Consider the following 14,994-nt stretch of genomic DNA (forward strand, 5'->3'; position numbering starts at 1 on the left):
AAAGGGCTACAAGACTGGGAAGATTTTGAGGATGACTTGACAGGCAACTAAAGAAAGCAAATACATTTTTACTGGCTCCATGACTGTGGCTGACAGCATACAAGAGTGGTAGTACTGGCCATCTTACCAAGATTTCATACCCCCCCCCCCCAAGTTAGCAAGTTAACTGTCAGAAAAACTCAATATCTTACACCAGCACAATTGAACTGGATTTACTCAGTGAACAGGTTTAACTGCTGGAAATGCAATGCATCATGAGCACTGCATTTCCCACATGTGGCAGAATTTTCAGTCTGCCAAGAATTACTGGCAGCAAATTTTGGGCATTACTTTTCAGGCTGTAGGTGGGAATTTGGGTTTATCCCCTTTGTCAGTTTTGTTTAATGTTACTGATATTGACATTACTTACATACAGAAATTACTGATTATGGATGTATTATTTGCTGCAAAAATTTTCTGGGCCAAAAACTGAAAGAATGTTGTGGACTCATCCAGGAATGGTTAATTAAGTGTTTGGATATTGAAGAAATGGGTAAGTTTACAGAGCCTATACATAGAAGCATGGGAAACTCATATGTAATTAATACTGCAGATACATGGAATGGTTTTATTCTTTATTGGAATAATCACTGTGGTCATATAAATCTTGATAGAACACTGTTCTTGACATAGTTAGAAAATATTTGTTATTATCTTCTTTTTGTATTGGATCTGATAGTCCTGTAATGGACTTTTTAAATAATGACTGAATTAATAAAGATAATAAAAATAACTTAATATGTTAGCAAGCCTGCAGTATAACTTAAGTAAAGGTATGTCACACAGAGCAGGATAAGTGCACTACAAAGGAGAAATAATTCATTAGCAATGCTGCAGTTCTTTAGACTTTGTTGCAAAATACAACTGTGATTTCATGCAAAGCCATGGTTAAACTCCTGTAAGGGAAATTACTAGTTTGGAACCCTGTATCAACTGTTCTCAACCTACCTGAGTGCTGAGACTGGTAGCTTGATAGCACTACAGAGTGACTGGGTTCACAAGATCACCGCAGCCACGGTGTGTTAATAAGCCATAGTGAGTTGTGGTGTGTGCTGGCCACCCTTTTGAACATTCAAGCCATGCTAGGCAGGCACCATGGCTTATTGTGTCATGTGAACCCAGCGAGGGTGGCTTATATAAGGGTTAAACAACCCTCACATAACACATGGGGTGTTGTAGAGTTATGTGAGGGTTGTTTAACCTTTGCATAAGCCACCCTTGTAGGTTTCACACAGCACGATAAGCCATGGCGACCACTTGCTGCAGCCTGAATACTGAAAATGGCCACCGGCACGCACCTCAACCCACTGTGGCTTAAATAAACCATGATGGGCTGTGGCAATCATACAAACCATCTCAGTGTGACCTACTAAAGTTACTTTCCTTGTATATACAACAAAATGGTGGGGAATTCATCATTCTCCCCTCCAAGCCTGACTAGGTTTTAAGATCTTAGGGGGAAGCCCTTCTCTCAGTCCCATTACCACTGAGGGCATGTTTGGTGGCAGTGCGAGAGAGGGCCTTCTTGGAGGTTGCTCCCAGGTTCGGGAACTCCCTGCTGAGGGAGGCTAGGTTGGCTTCCTCGTTGTTGTCCTTTTACTAGCAAGCAAAGATATTTCTATTCAGGCAAGCCTTCGGCATGCAACTTAGTCTGCTGTTGAAGGGGATTTAACTGGTTGGGTGTTGGCTATGTCTTTTATTGTTGTGTTTTTAATTGATTTGTTTTTATGTTATGTTTTAACCAACATTTTGTTTCAATCTGTATTTTATTATTGTTAGCCACCCTGAGTACCATTTTTGGTGGAAAGGCAGGATAAATAAATGAAAAACATTATGTCCTTAGAACTTTTATCATTCCTTCAGCAGCTTCCTTTAACCTTTCCTTCACTTCTTTTTGTACACCATTTTTTTCTCTATTGCCCAGGCCCTTCTTTTCCCAGTTTCAGAGGCTTAATTTCTATATAACACAGGATTCTACAGAACATGACCTCTCAATGGGGCAGGAAAAGAATTTGAATATTTCTGCCCTACACTTCATATTGTTATTTAAAGTATTTCTATCCGTTGTTTATGACTGCTCACAACAGTAATTAACACACTTAAAATCCATAACTTCAAGCTCATATGCCTGACTGGAAAACCTTCACTATTAGTTTGATAGTCCCCTAATTCCCTTATCAGTTCTACAGTGCAATCCTATACATGTTTACTCAGAAGTAAGTCCACTGAGTTCAATGGGGCTTATTCCCATGCAAGTGTGCACAGGGTCACAGCTCTAAACTCTAAAAATCATACATCATATTAGGTACCAAGTGCAGTGTTGGCTCAGTAGGCTCTTCTAGGGTTGATATCAAATTTTAAAACTTATTCTTAAGATGGATAAAGGAAGGTCAAGAATATAGAAATGCTATGTTTGCCAAATCAAAAATTTTAAAAACCCTACAGTATAATATCTGTTTTTTCTGTTGGAGAACTAGAACGAAGAGTGAAAGTTTGAGAATACAGTGCTCAGTCTATATGAATTCCCTTCCGCTAACCAAGATGAATTATGGTAAAACTGCATGTTCCAAAATGACAGACTTTGCCAAAAGGACACATCTCAAATCTCCTTTAACCTTTGCTAGTTTTCTGGTCATCTACAGATGCATACAGGATTATAATAATACACTTTAAAAGTAGCATCTTTACTATCATTATTATTATTATTATCCATCTGAATTTGAATGCTTGTCTAGTTAGTCCTGCATTCCAATAGTGGTTTTCACAGGATATACAGAAGATGTGTGATCCAACTGAAAAGCTAAACGTGTGTTTGTGTGTGTGTCCTAGCAGTAATCTGCCCCCCTCCCCACCTTAGGCACAAAATACCTAACCTATGTGAACAGAACATACTAAACTGGAAAAAAGATGATTTTATCCATTGATAAGGCACTTGTTGAAAGCATGCTACTTTCTTGTTGAGTAGTGCGGCTTATTTTGGAAAGGGCTGACCCTGCCTTCTTGGAGTGTAGCAGAGCTCCCAGGGGAGTTTGTTTCTTTCCCTTGAGATGTATTAGCCTCCCCAGTAAGTAGTGTCCTTATCTCTATGTCTCTCCCACATCTAATTTGAGCTGACCACTTAGCAAGAGTCACAGTGCTTCCCACAACTGCAGAGCTTATCTCAAGAGGATGCAAGAGCACCTGCCAAGCAGAAAGGCAGAGCTAGACAGGATTGATGAGCCAGGTCAGCAGTCTCTGCAAAACCTGAATGCTTTCTATGGGCACAATGGACTATTACAGCTTGCCCAAGATATGGGAATATTTTCCAAAACAGTCTCAATAAAAGAGATCGTCCCTGCCTTTACCCAACCTAGCAGCATTTATTCATTATCTAGTTTAAAATGTTTTAACACGTATTTGCTGCTGAAGAAAAAAAGAAACCTGCAAACTTGAAAATATTGGCAAAATAGACTAAATGAATGCCTTTTAGAACTATCAACAGAAGATAGCTCAATACAAGATATCATCTTATCTATTTTCATTTCAATGCTGAAAATGTATTGAGCTGGACTAACTGGCAATGTTTAATAGCCTTATTAATAAATCTTATTAAATATTTATTTATTTATTTTATTGCATTTATATCTCACCTTTTTTCCTCTTGCAAGGAACCCAAGGTGGCTTACATAATCCTCCTACTACTCTCCATTCTATCCTCACAACAACAACCCTGTGAGGTAGGTTGGACTGAGAGTCTGTGACTGGACCAAAGTCACCCAGTGAGCTTCCGGGGCCGAGTGGGGACTAGAACCCGGATCTCCCGACTCCCAGTCCAACACTCTAGCCACTACACCACACTGGCTCACTAAATAGTGTGGATTAGGGGTGGAAATAGTAGTCAGAGTGGCTAATCAGAAAAATAAACATCAAATACAATTAAAAACAGTACAACTACTGACTAAGAGCATCATTAAACACTAGGAGCAGCTGACTCTGTCCACTGCCCGAGTCATCTCCATATCCTACAGAGTGAGCAGAGCTTCAGCAGAGTGTCAGCTATGCCAACTGGAAACTCCCCAAGACCATAAGCCTCTGGGAGCAAACCATCCCTACATGTCCACCACCACTGCTAAAGAAAATAGCTTAAGTCTAAACCTCAACCGTCAAGTGATGAAAAATCCCCTACATCCAGACTTCCAACTTCCCAGTCCATCAAACACACCAAGTCAAGAGTTTGTCTTGCCACATATGTTTAAACAATGGCATGTTGGAACAGCACATGGGTTTCATGGCAGATTCAAGTCCTGTGCTGCTGTAGATGAGGCAACCTCAGCATGAATGTTGAGGTCCTGAATTCTAAGTCTGAGACTGCTTGTCAGCTCTTAACATTCTGTCAAGAATTAGGTTACTCCCTCAACTGTCACCAGGTAGCAGCCCTTCCATCTGACTTCAGCAGACAAAGATGGGAAGCAGGGTTATTCCATCAGCTTTGCTGAAAGACCAATTTTATCAAGCTCCTCCTCTTCCTGTAGTGTTTCCAGCTGGTCATTGTAAGAACAACTATTTACCTTTACATATTGGTGCCTGACTTTGGTTTTTTCCTCTTCCCTCTATCCCTTTTTCCTTCTGTGTTGGGTCCTTTAGACTGTAATCCTTTGGGCAGGAGCTATCTTATTTTATTGACTGTATGTAAACCTCTCTAGAAGCCTTTTCAGCTAAAGAGTGGAGTAAAAATCTTTAAAGAAGTGGTGGCTGGTGCACCCAAAGAAACCTCAATCTGCCCCTCCTGATCAACACCAGGTACACATTCAAAACTTGGGCCCAAGCTGACAGAGATCCTGGAGAGGAAGATGGAATCCCTATAGGCTATAGTGACTCCCCCTCTACATATATTTAAAATTAAAACATAGGGAAGCTTTCAAAGTTCGTGATTAATTTCTAGCCATATTATGCTCTGAATCTTCAGGAAGAGATTTACAGAAGCTCAACACAGGTTCAAAACCAACACTAGTCTCTCCCCCTACCAAGTGACTTGTCCTCCCTGCCCTTAACATCCCAGAAAAAAACTGTGTCAGGAATTTTGGCTGCACTGACAATCCCATCTCTCCTGGTTTCATTTCTGCCAGAGTCAATCAGGAAGTCATATTTATAAAGCAAATTCTTTCTGAAATTTTTGTACACCATGAACAAATCCCATGGATTAATGATTTCCAGAGCTCACCGCCTTCACCTTGGGAACTAGCCAAACTCTGGGGGAGGACAAAAAACTTGGGAAAGAATACAAAAGAATGAACACTGCTTTCTCCATTGATGCTCTCAGAAAAAGCTTCCAAAGAGACCGTGAAGAGACTTGCAGTTTGTCACCATGCTAAGGATATTTTAAAAAGGATATGAATTATTGTAATCCTCCATAGACATTTGTCCACACCACAAAACTGTCATAATTGGCAGCCTACTTAAAAAAACGTTTCTGATCTTCACAATAGGATTTAGAACTATGGTACAATGTTTCAAGATGACATGCGTTGGCAAAGATGTAAAACAGAATGTACACAGATCTTGGCTGAATCCAGAATCCACAATTTAAAAAATAAATTCAAGACTACTAAAATTAAAAGGGGGAAGACAAAAAGCAAGACTACTACCACTGTGCACCCTGTCTTTTGCTCTCTTCTCTCTCTCTGAGTGGCCTCATCTCAAAAGCGGCTTGGCTCATTCCTGACTGGAGCAAAACAGAATTGCCCTATAGAAACTGAAGGGCAAGATGAGATCAGATCATGGCAACATCAAATGCTGTTTTTATGTGTCAGTTTTTCCTCCACTCAAAATGTTTTGGAAACTGGCAGTGCACTAAAATAGTTTTGAAACAAAGCAATTTTTGGACGTGAGTAAGGGTGAGGAATCTCGTGATGACAGTGATAATATGATTTCATAATTAGTGTGTTAGGAACAACAAAGTCTGGGCATCAGGTCTCATAAGATGCAACAGATATTGATTTTTTTTAGTGATACAGTTTTAAAAATCTATATAACAACAACAACAGCAAAGGATGAGGATAGACATACTAAGGTATGCTAAAGTATACAGCTACTATCACTTGTTTGTGGTGAATTTAGGCAGTGAAACAGCAACAGATTTTCTTCATTCAATGTCTTTGGCAAGATCCTCTTTTGATATCAGAAGGCTAAAGCCTTGAGAAAGGCAATGAGAAACATGTGTGTCCCCTTGTATTCAGGAAGGTTCCAGGATCAGTTTCATGTTGTTGCCCACTGGTTATCTGAATTTAGCTCTGATAATCAGTATTTTCAGTTCTCTTTCAGCCTTCATCTCAAAGTTCTGAGGTCAAGCTCACTGTCACAGAGTAGAGGACAATTATTCTTTGGTTATTTCTCCACATATACCATGATGGTTTGTATGTCTATTCTTCCACAAGACAAAGAGTAGACCATTACAGTGGGGAAAGAAAATAAAATTGAGCTGTGTTTCACATCTCCATAGGTATGTTGTATTTGGTCTGTATACTAAGCCAAGGATCTTTGGTAAAATTCCCAAGTCTTCATGCAAAGAACTCCAAGAGTGGTTGCCTTTAGTAAAAGTGAGGCAAGATTAGTGTGGGGAGTTTAGACTCCAACCCTCTAAATATATTCCTTGTCATATGTTTAAAATGTTTTGGAAAATAATCCTCTATTCATTCTTGCACTTGATCTATGAATGTAATAGAAGGCTGTACTACAATTCAGCTAACACCTTGGTGAAACCTATTTACCTAATTTATCTCAGAACTGCAGTCCAAATATGTGCTGGAGACAGCGTTGTCATTAGATGCCAGAGTGTCAGGGAGAAACATCAAGAAAATTGAGTTTAGTGTTATTCCAAAACTATATTATTTCAAGACTGATAACCATCCCTGATAATTACCAAACTAGCATGGGATTAAAAACAACTGGAATGAAAAAAAATGAACCAACTTGAGATTTGAACAACAGGAAGGTCACAGCATTCTAAGTGGTGGAATTATATGTCAAATCTGAGGAAAGGATTGCCCAGTGGAATGATAGATTAGACTAAAAGAATGCATACTGGATTTGGCAGTGGACAAGGAGAAGGTCAGAAATGCAGCTCTGTAAAGTGATGATAAAATTATGAGACAAAATGAGCCAATTCAGTATATTGTTTCATATTATTAACTAAAAACCTGAGATGCAAAAGGACTATACACTCACAGCATTCGACAGGTAGTTTCTATTCTTTATTAAAAGAAGCAATGTCTACTAAGGTAAAACCATTAGAGTTACAGTTATAGTTACAATCTAGAATGTGGCGTGGAAAGAAGAAACTCCATTTTGTTGAGATTAATATAGAAATTATATATCAAATGTGAATTTTTGTCTTATGTAGATGAAAGAATCCATAGAAGTCCAGTATCAACCTTCTCTACCATCAATCCCTATAACATTCTATTCAGCAACAGAAAACTTGTATAGAACCAAAGTGTTCACTTAGACCTGGTTCAGCTGCAATCTTAAAACCTGGTTAGTTTTAATCTTTAAAACATAAAAGACCTCAATATTTGAGGGAGTGCCTCTCCCTATATATGCCTGCCTGAGAACTGAGATCTGTGGGAGGTACCCTCCTCTGTGTCCCACCAGTATGAGACATACACTATGGTGGGATGTAGGAGAGGGCCTTCTCTGCTGTGGCACCCTGGTTGTGGAATGCCCTCCCCTTGGAGACCTGATTGGTGTAGACATTGGTCTTGTTTCGGTGCCAAGTAAAAACATGGCTTTTTACCAAAGCCTTTGAGGGCTAAATGCATTCCCTAGCACATTGCTTTAACTGTTTTATTGATTTAGATTTTAACAGGTATTAGCTTGTTTAATAGTTTAATATGTTTTTGGGTGTTTACATTATTTATTGTTTTATACTGTTTTTTATTTATTGTTTACATTATCTATTGATTTTATCTGTATGCCACCCTGAGATCTTAATGATATAGGGCGGGATAGAAATGTTTTAATAAAATGAAAATCTTCTTGAATAGGTTATTATATCAACTCTAGAAACAATCTAGATTTCTGCTTGCCAAGTGAACTGCTGCAACATCATTCTATGTCTTCTTTCTTTCTTTCTTTCTTTCTTTCTTTCCAAAAGAGTCCTTAAATGCAGTCTCCTCAGGTCTGCCTTGCTTGCCTCAGCTAGGTTTCATTCAATTGAGATGTATAAGATGGGGTGGGAGTAGTAAATTTTCCTAGATTTAGATTTCCTGCTTTCAGACTGGGTTCTCAAACTAGATTTATTGTCAGACATTAATCAGGGTATAGTAATTTAGATGTAACATTCAATCTTGTTTACGGAAGAATATGTCAAACTGTTCACATTTTTTTTTAGAAAATACTCAATTGAGTCCCAGTATTGGGAAAAAGGTGGGATATAAATATAATAATAATAATAATAATAATAATAATAATAATAATAATTGTTCTTGCTACAGTTTATCCAGTTCTATGTGTTAGTGGGCTCAGCTGTAGTAAAACCATTTTTCTTTATAGAATACCTAGTGAGAGCCTGAACGTTTGGTTTACTGGAATTGGTTCCTGGTGGCTTATTTGAGTTGGTTAACTGGGTTTCCCACTTAAGCAGAGGAGTTTAAAGGATACATGGATAACCAGAGTTGAGCCCATATCCATCCAGGGCTGTCTCTAGGACTAGGTGATACAGTCACCGCTAGTGCCAACTATGTGGTGGTGCCAAGACACTAGATTAGCTGCCAGCAACTGGTGCTGTAAGCAAACCATGCAATCAGCGCCCCCTCCCCCAAACCCCAAGGGCAGATCTAGACTGAGTTTTTTGGTAAACTGGGAAACATTTTGCTCCTATTTTCTGTTTAATAAAGAGCCCCCCCGCCACATCTTCAGAAGCAGAATTATCATTTATAATAAAATGTGCCAAAAACTGGTTTTTTAAAACTAAGCACAGAGGGTCTGATAAAAACAACAAAGGAGGCAAACACAGACATCCGATCTGCGAAGGAACAGAAGTACAACACCCGAGGGAGGTCCCTGGAAGAAGGGTCCCTGTTGCATCTTCGGGGCAACATGGCCAACAAGGTGCCGCCAGCCCCTAGGCTCAGCCCTCCAAGGGCAAAGGAAGTGGCTGCTCTCAGGGGAGCCTCTCGCTCCTTGCCTCCAACTGTAAGCAGCAGCGGAACAGAATATCCTGTGTCACCTGAGGGAAGACGAGGTCCCAAAGGCAGGTGGGAGACCTGACTTTGCCCCACCATCCCCAGTCGGTCCCTTGGTCACCTCCACAGCCTCGGTCATATTCCCTTTGTACGCGCACAGGAATTTAAATAATCAAAATGTCATTATTTCATTGTATTTTTTCCTCAAATTTGGAGCCCCACTTAACTTGACAGCCATGGACTTTGCATTAATTTGAACTGCATCTCTGTTGTTTGGCATGACTACCCCTGACAAGAGTGCTGACATGGGAGCATCTACAATAGGCATTTTACGTTCTTTCATGACATCCTGTGGAAGTGTATACCATTTTTGTACACTTCTTCTCCTGAAGGGATGATTTCCATTCCTCTTTTAGTAATTTGTTTGAAAGAGTTAGGAAAGAGTACCTCTCTGATGCGTTGGGAACACTGCAGCTCCTCTGAATAGTTGTTTTTTCCCCTCTGGTTCTGTTTGGACAGCAAAGGTATGAAGTCATCTCTATTAAAAAAAATCTGTCAGATGCAGTGTCCTCTATTGTTTCTATGTCTAACCATACCCCTTCTTCCCCTTCAGAGTTGACCTCCTGTTGTGAAGGCAAGGAAGAATCACTATCTAGGTATGGCTTGGTTATAGCAGAATGTGGCCTAATGGCCTGACCCATGGTTATTTTATTTTATTTTTATTTATTTACTGCATTTATATCCCGCCTTTTTTCCTCCTTAAGGAACCCAAGGCGGTATACATAATCCTCCTCCTCCTCCATTTTATCCTCACAACAACAACCCTGTGAGGTGGGTTGGGTCTGTGACTGGCTGACAGTCACCCAGTGAGCTTCCATGGGCGAGTGGGGACAAGAACACGGATCTCTCGACCCCCAGTCCAACACTCTAGCCACTACACCACACTGGCTCTCAATTATAGAGTGTGGGTTGTGGAAACCTTCTGTGGAGTCTGCAGAGGAATGCTGACTGGGAATGAGGCTGGGTCCTTTTGAGTTAGAAGTCTTTTTTCTGTTTTTAGGGTTTGGAGGCAAAGAAGAAGAACCAGATGTGTGTGCATCCGAAGTATGCTTCTATGCACAGCCTGTTCTAGCAGCGTGCCTATTGAATAAATGATCAGTTCCATTATCTAGTACTACCATGGTGAGTTGGAAAAGTACTGATTTATCAATTTGAGAAATGTTTGTTATGGGGGAACAGGATGGCCTTTTATTCCCTTGAAGATTAGAAGAGGTGGAGGGAATAGAGGCTTCTTCCTGCTGGAGGAAATCGAAACTGCTTTCCAAAATGGCCACCTATCTAGTTTAGCAGGAATCCTTGGGGAGGGAATCATTAAGAGTTCTCACCCATTTTGCAGGTCTAGCATTAGGTTCCTCCTGCCCCCTTTTGTCCTCTTCTGAGCACAAATCAAGCCTAATCATGGGCTGTATGTTGTCTCGGGACAGGGTGGCGTGTTCACCTGATGAAAGCGCCCTGGCTCCCTCAACCTTCTCATAGCTGGATTGGAACTTCCCCACTCCATTTTGGCAAGACTCCACAGGCAGCCTGAGCCAGCAAGCCGTTCATCTCAGGGCTGATAAGCTTGGGCATTGACAATGAAATGCACTCCTTGTGGGAGGTGAGGACATTCTTGCTTTTTGTTTTCTGCAGTTTTCTGACTATCATCATATGAGTAACCACTTTGTGTTTGGCTGCAGCCTTGAAGCTTGATTTGTTTCACCCATGGAGCCATAATAAATGGTGTAAAAGGAGCAGCAGAAGAAACAAAAACTAAAAGAAGTTTGTTTTTTAACTGAGAAGGAGAAGCTAGGAGAGTTGGGAAGATACCAGTAAGAAAATGAAAGTTCTTATAACAAGAAGAATGATAGCAATAATAGAAGTAGCTTTTTTAAGGAGGATAGATAGGAAATAATAATAATAATAATAATAATAATAATAATAATAATAATAATTATTTATATCCCACCTTTTTCCCAATACTGGGACTCAAGGCGGCCTTACAACGTTAAAACTGCTACAATTAAAACCTATAAATAGAAATATAAATACAACTGTACAAAAGTTAACAATATAATTAAATCATCAATATTAAAATTGTAAAAATATTAAAACATTAAAAGACAACCAGAACAACAAAAATGGTGTCCATACGTCACATTTTCCCAGGTCCAGACTAGTTATCCCCAAAGGCTTGCTGGAACAAAAAAGTTTGTGCATGCCTACGAAAACATATCAAGGAGGGTGCTGTCAGGGTGGACACTGAGCCCATAGAATCCCAGAGTAGTTCTGATTTTGAGGAAGAGGAGCTGCTCCTGGGAGAGGAGCGTGCTCATCCTTCCCAGGGCCAACAGCTGACAGAGATTCCCCTCACCGGCATTCCTGGCATAGATAGCAGTCCCGGGAGTGACAGAGCGCGGGAAGCAGACTTGCTGGACATGCGACGCCGACGCAGAGAGCAGCGCCAAATGGAGGGCGCAGAAAGGAGGCGTAGTGCCCGGTTGGCGCGCAAACAACGGTTGCACCCAGAGGATCCAAGGGAAAAGGGGAGGGACTCTCCCTAGCCCATAAGTTCAGGGTCTGCCAGTGATTCTCTTTCACATGGGGACCAACTGTTCCAACTTAGGGCATAGGTACTCTGCTGCTCATATCTAGTTGCTAACAGTAGAGTTGTTAAGTTGTAAAAGAGGAATAAAGCTTTGAAAAGAATCCCTTTGTCTGTGTCTGGACTTGGCTACTGGATTAGACTGAGAGAGGCCTCCAAGGAGCCCTTGACAGGTGCCACTCTCGCCTCCCTGGGAAGGGAGTTCCAGAGCCTTGGGGCAGCCACCGAGAAGGCCCTCTCCCGTGTTCCCACCAGGCATGCCTGTGATGATGGCGGGATAGCGAGAAGGGCTTCCCCTGAAGATCTCAGGGCACGAGTAGGCTCATAAGGGAGAATACGGTCTTTCAGATAACCTGGACCCGAGCTGTATAGGGCTTTATAGGACATAACCAGCACTTTGAATTGTGCCCAGAAACAGACTGGAAGCCAGTAAAGCTGTTTTAACAGGGGAGTTGTATGCTCCCTGTAACCAGCCCCAGTCAGCAGTCTGGCCGCAGTTCTTTGAACCAGCTGAAGTTTCCGAACATTCTTCTGAGGCAGCCCCACGTAGAGCGCGTTACAGTAATCCAGTCGGGATGTAACTAAGGCATGTGTCACTGTGGCCAAGTCAGACATCTCAAGGAATGGGCGCAGCTGGTGCACTAGCTTTAACTGTGCAAATGCACTCCTGGCCACCACTGAAACCTGGGCATCCAGGCTCAGGGCTGAATCCAGAAGTATACCCAAGCTGTGAACCTGTGTCTTCAGGGGGAGTGTAACCCCATCCAGCACAAGCTGTATCCCTATTCCTTGATCTACCTTTCAACTGACCAGGAGCACCTCTGTCTTGTCTGGATTAAGCTTCAGTTTGTTTGCCCTCATCCAGTCCATTACTGCCAACAGACTCTGGTTCAGCACCCCAACAGCTTCCTTGGAATTAGATGGAAAGGAAAAGCAGAGTTGGGTGTCATCAGTGTACTGGTGACACCAAACCCCAAAACTCCAGACAACCTCCCCCAGAGGTTTCATGTATATGTTAAATAGCATGGGGGACAAAACAGAACCCTGAGGGACCCCACAAGCCAATGGCCAGGGAGTTGAACAGGAGTCCCCCAACACCACCTTCTGGGTCCGCCCCACCAAGAAGGAATGGAGCCGCTATAAAACAGTGCCTCCAAGTCCCATCCCAGCGAGGCAGTCCAGAAGGATACCATGGTCGATGGTATCGAAAGCCACTGAGAGGTCCAGCAGAACCAACAGGGACACACTCCCCCTGTCTAGTTCCCGGCGTAGGTCATCCACCAAGGCGACCAAAGCTGTTTCTGTCCCATAACCGGGTCTGAAGCCAGATTGAAATGGATCTAGATCATCTCTCTCATCCAGGAATCTCCAGAGTTGGGAGGCACCACGCACTCCAATATCTTGCCCAGAAATGGAATATTGGAGACTGGCCGATAATTATCCAATATAGTGGGGTTCAAGGAGAGCTTTTTTAACAAAGGTCTCACCACCGTCTCCTTCAAGCAGGCTGGAATTCTGCCTTGCCTAAGGGAGGCATTAACCACTCCCCTTACCCACTCGGCCAGTCCACCTCTGGCTGCTTTTATGAGCCAGGAAGGGCAAGGATCTAGAACGCACGTGGTGGCTCTCACCTCTCCAAGGATCCTGTCCACATCCTCAGGCTGTACAAATTGAAAAGTATCCAACAACACTGGACAAGCAGGGGCCAAAGTTACATCCACTGGGTCTGTAGCAACTATAGCATCCAAGTCAGAGCGGATCTGAGCGATTTTGTCTCCAAAGTGCTGAGCAAATTGTTCACAGCAGGCTGTCGAGGGGTTTAAATTACCCTCTTGCGGGCTAGCGTGTAAAAGACCCCTAACCACTCGAAACAGCTCCGCTGGATGGCTCTTTGCAGACGCAATAGTGGCAGAAATTTTTTTTTTCTTTGCTGCCCGTATTGCCACAGAGTAGGCCTTCAAATAGGCTCTAGGCCATGTTCAATCGGATTCACTCCGGGTTTTCTGCCAACTCACTTGTTTCATCACTGCCAGCTCCCTAGAAAACCAGGGTGCTGGTGCAGCTCCACTTTGTGAGACAGGGCGCTCAGGAGTGATTGTGTCCACGACCCTGGCCATTTCTCCATTCCAGAGATCGTCCAGGGCTTTGATAGAATCGCCAGCTGAGGCAACAGGACAATCCCCAAGAGCCGTCAGGAAACCATTCAGATCCATCAGCCTCCTGGGGCGGACCATCTTAATCGGCCCTCCACCCCTGCAGAGGTTCTGAGTGCCAGCAAGTCTAAACCCCACCAGGTAGTGATCTGACCACAACAACGGAACTATAGAGAGTTCCTCCACTCTCAGATCACTATCACCCCATCCAGCACAGAAAACGAGGTCCAGAGTGTGCCCAGCAGCATGGGTGGGGCCAGATACTTTCTGGGACAGACCCATGGTTGTCATGGCGGACATGAAGTCCTGAGCCGTTCCCGACAGGGCAGCCTCAGCATGGATGTTGAAATCCCCCAGCACAACAAGCGGAGGGGTCTCCAACATCAACCCCGAGACTATCCTGGCTAGCTCAGGAAGGGAGACTGTTGAGCAGCAGGGTGGACGGTACACCAACAGAATCCCTATTCTGTCCCGGGCACCCACCTTCAAATACACACATTCGAACCTAGCAGACTGCGGGATAGGGCACCTGGTAAGGGGGATCGAATCATGATAGACCACTGCCATTCCACCTCCCCGCCCCCCAGGTCTTGCCTGCTGCTGAGCAGAGAACCCTGGAGGGCAGAGCTGAGAGAGATTAACCCCCCCAGCTTCATCCAGCCAGGTCTCTGTAATACAAGCCAGGTTAGTGCGCTCATCCAGGATCAAGTCCTAGATAGCAGTTGTTTTACCATTCACTGACCTGGCATTCAGCAGCAGCAGTTTCAACTCAGGGGGTCTGTTGCCAGGGCCATCCAGGTTATTTGAATTGGGGAACAGTTTAGGGACAGTCAGCACCCCATTGTTACACACTCTGCCTTTAGAGTGTGACCGTCTCCCCCCTCCATATCTCCCTCTGCCCTGTAGAACTGTAATGGCCGTTCCCTGGCTCCCAACACCTCCCCCCTTCATTGGAAAACACATATTTAATACAGGCAGTCCAGCAGACCAGACTGAGGCA

The 14,994-nt window shown here is 42.9% G+C and overlaps 1 protein-coding gene across 8 annotated transcripts in view; it reads right to left on the bottom strand.

Moving 5' to 3' along the window:
* Nucleotides 1–14,994, bottom strand: part of ERC1 (ELKS/RAB6-interacting/CAST family member 1) — a 274,951-nt gene that overhangs the window by 28,933 nt on the left and 231,024 nt on the right. The window lies entirely within an intron of this gene.

The sequence above is a fragment of the Heloderma suspectum genome, chromosome 7 (assembly GCF_057233095.1).
Source record: "Heloderma suspectum isolate Gila_16-S chromosome 7, 16-S_ref, whole genome shotgun sequence".
Taxonomy (NCBI): Eukaryota; Metazoa; Chordata; class Lepidosauria; order Squamata; family Helodermatidae; genus Heloderma; species Heloderma suspectum.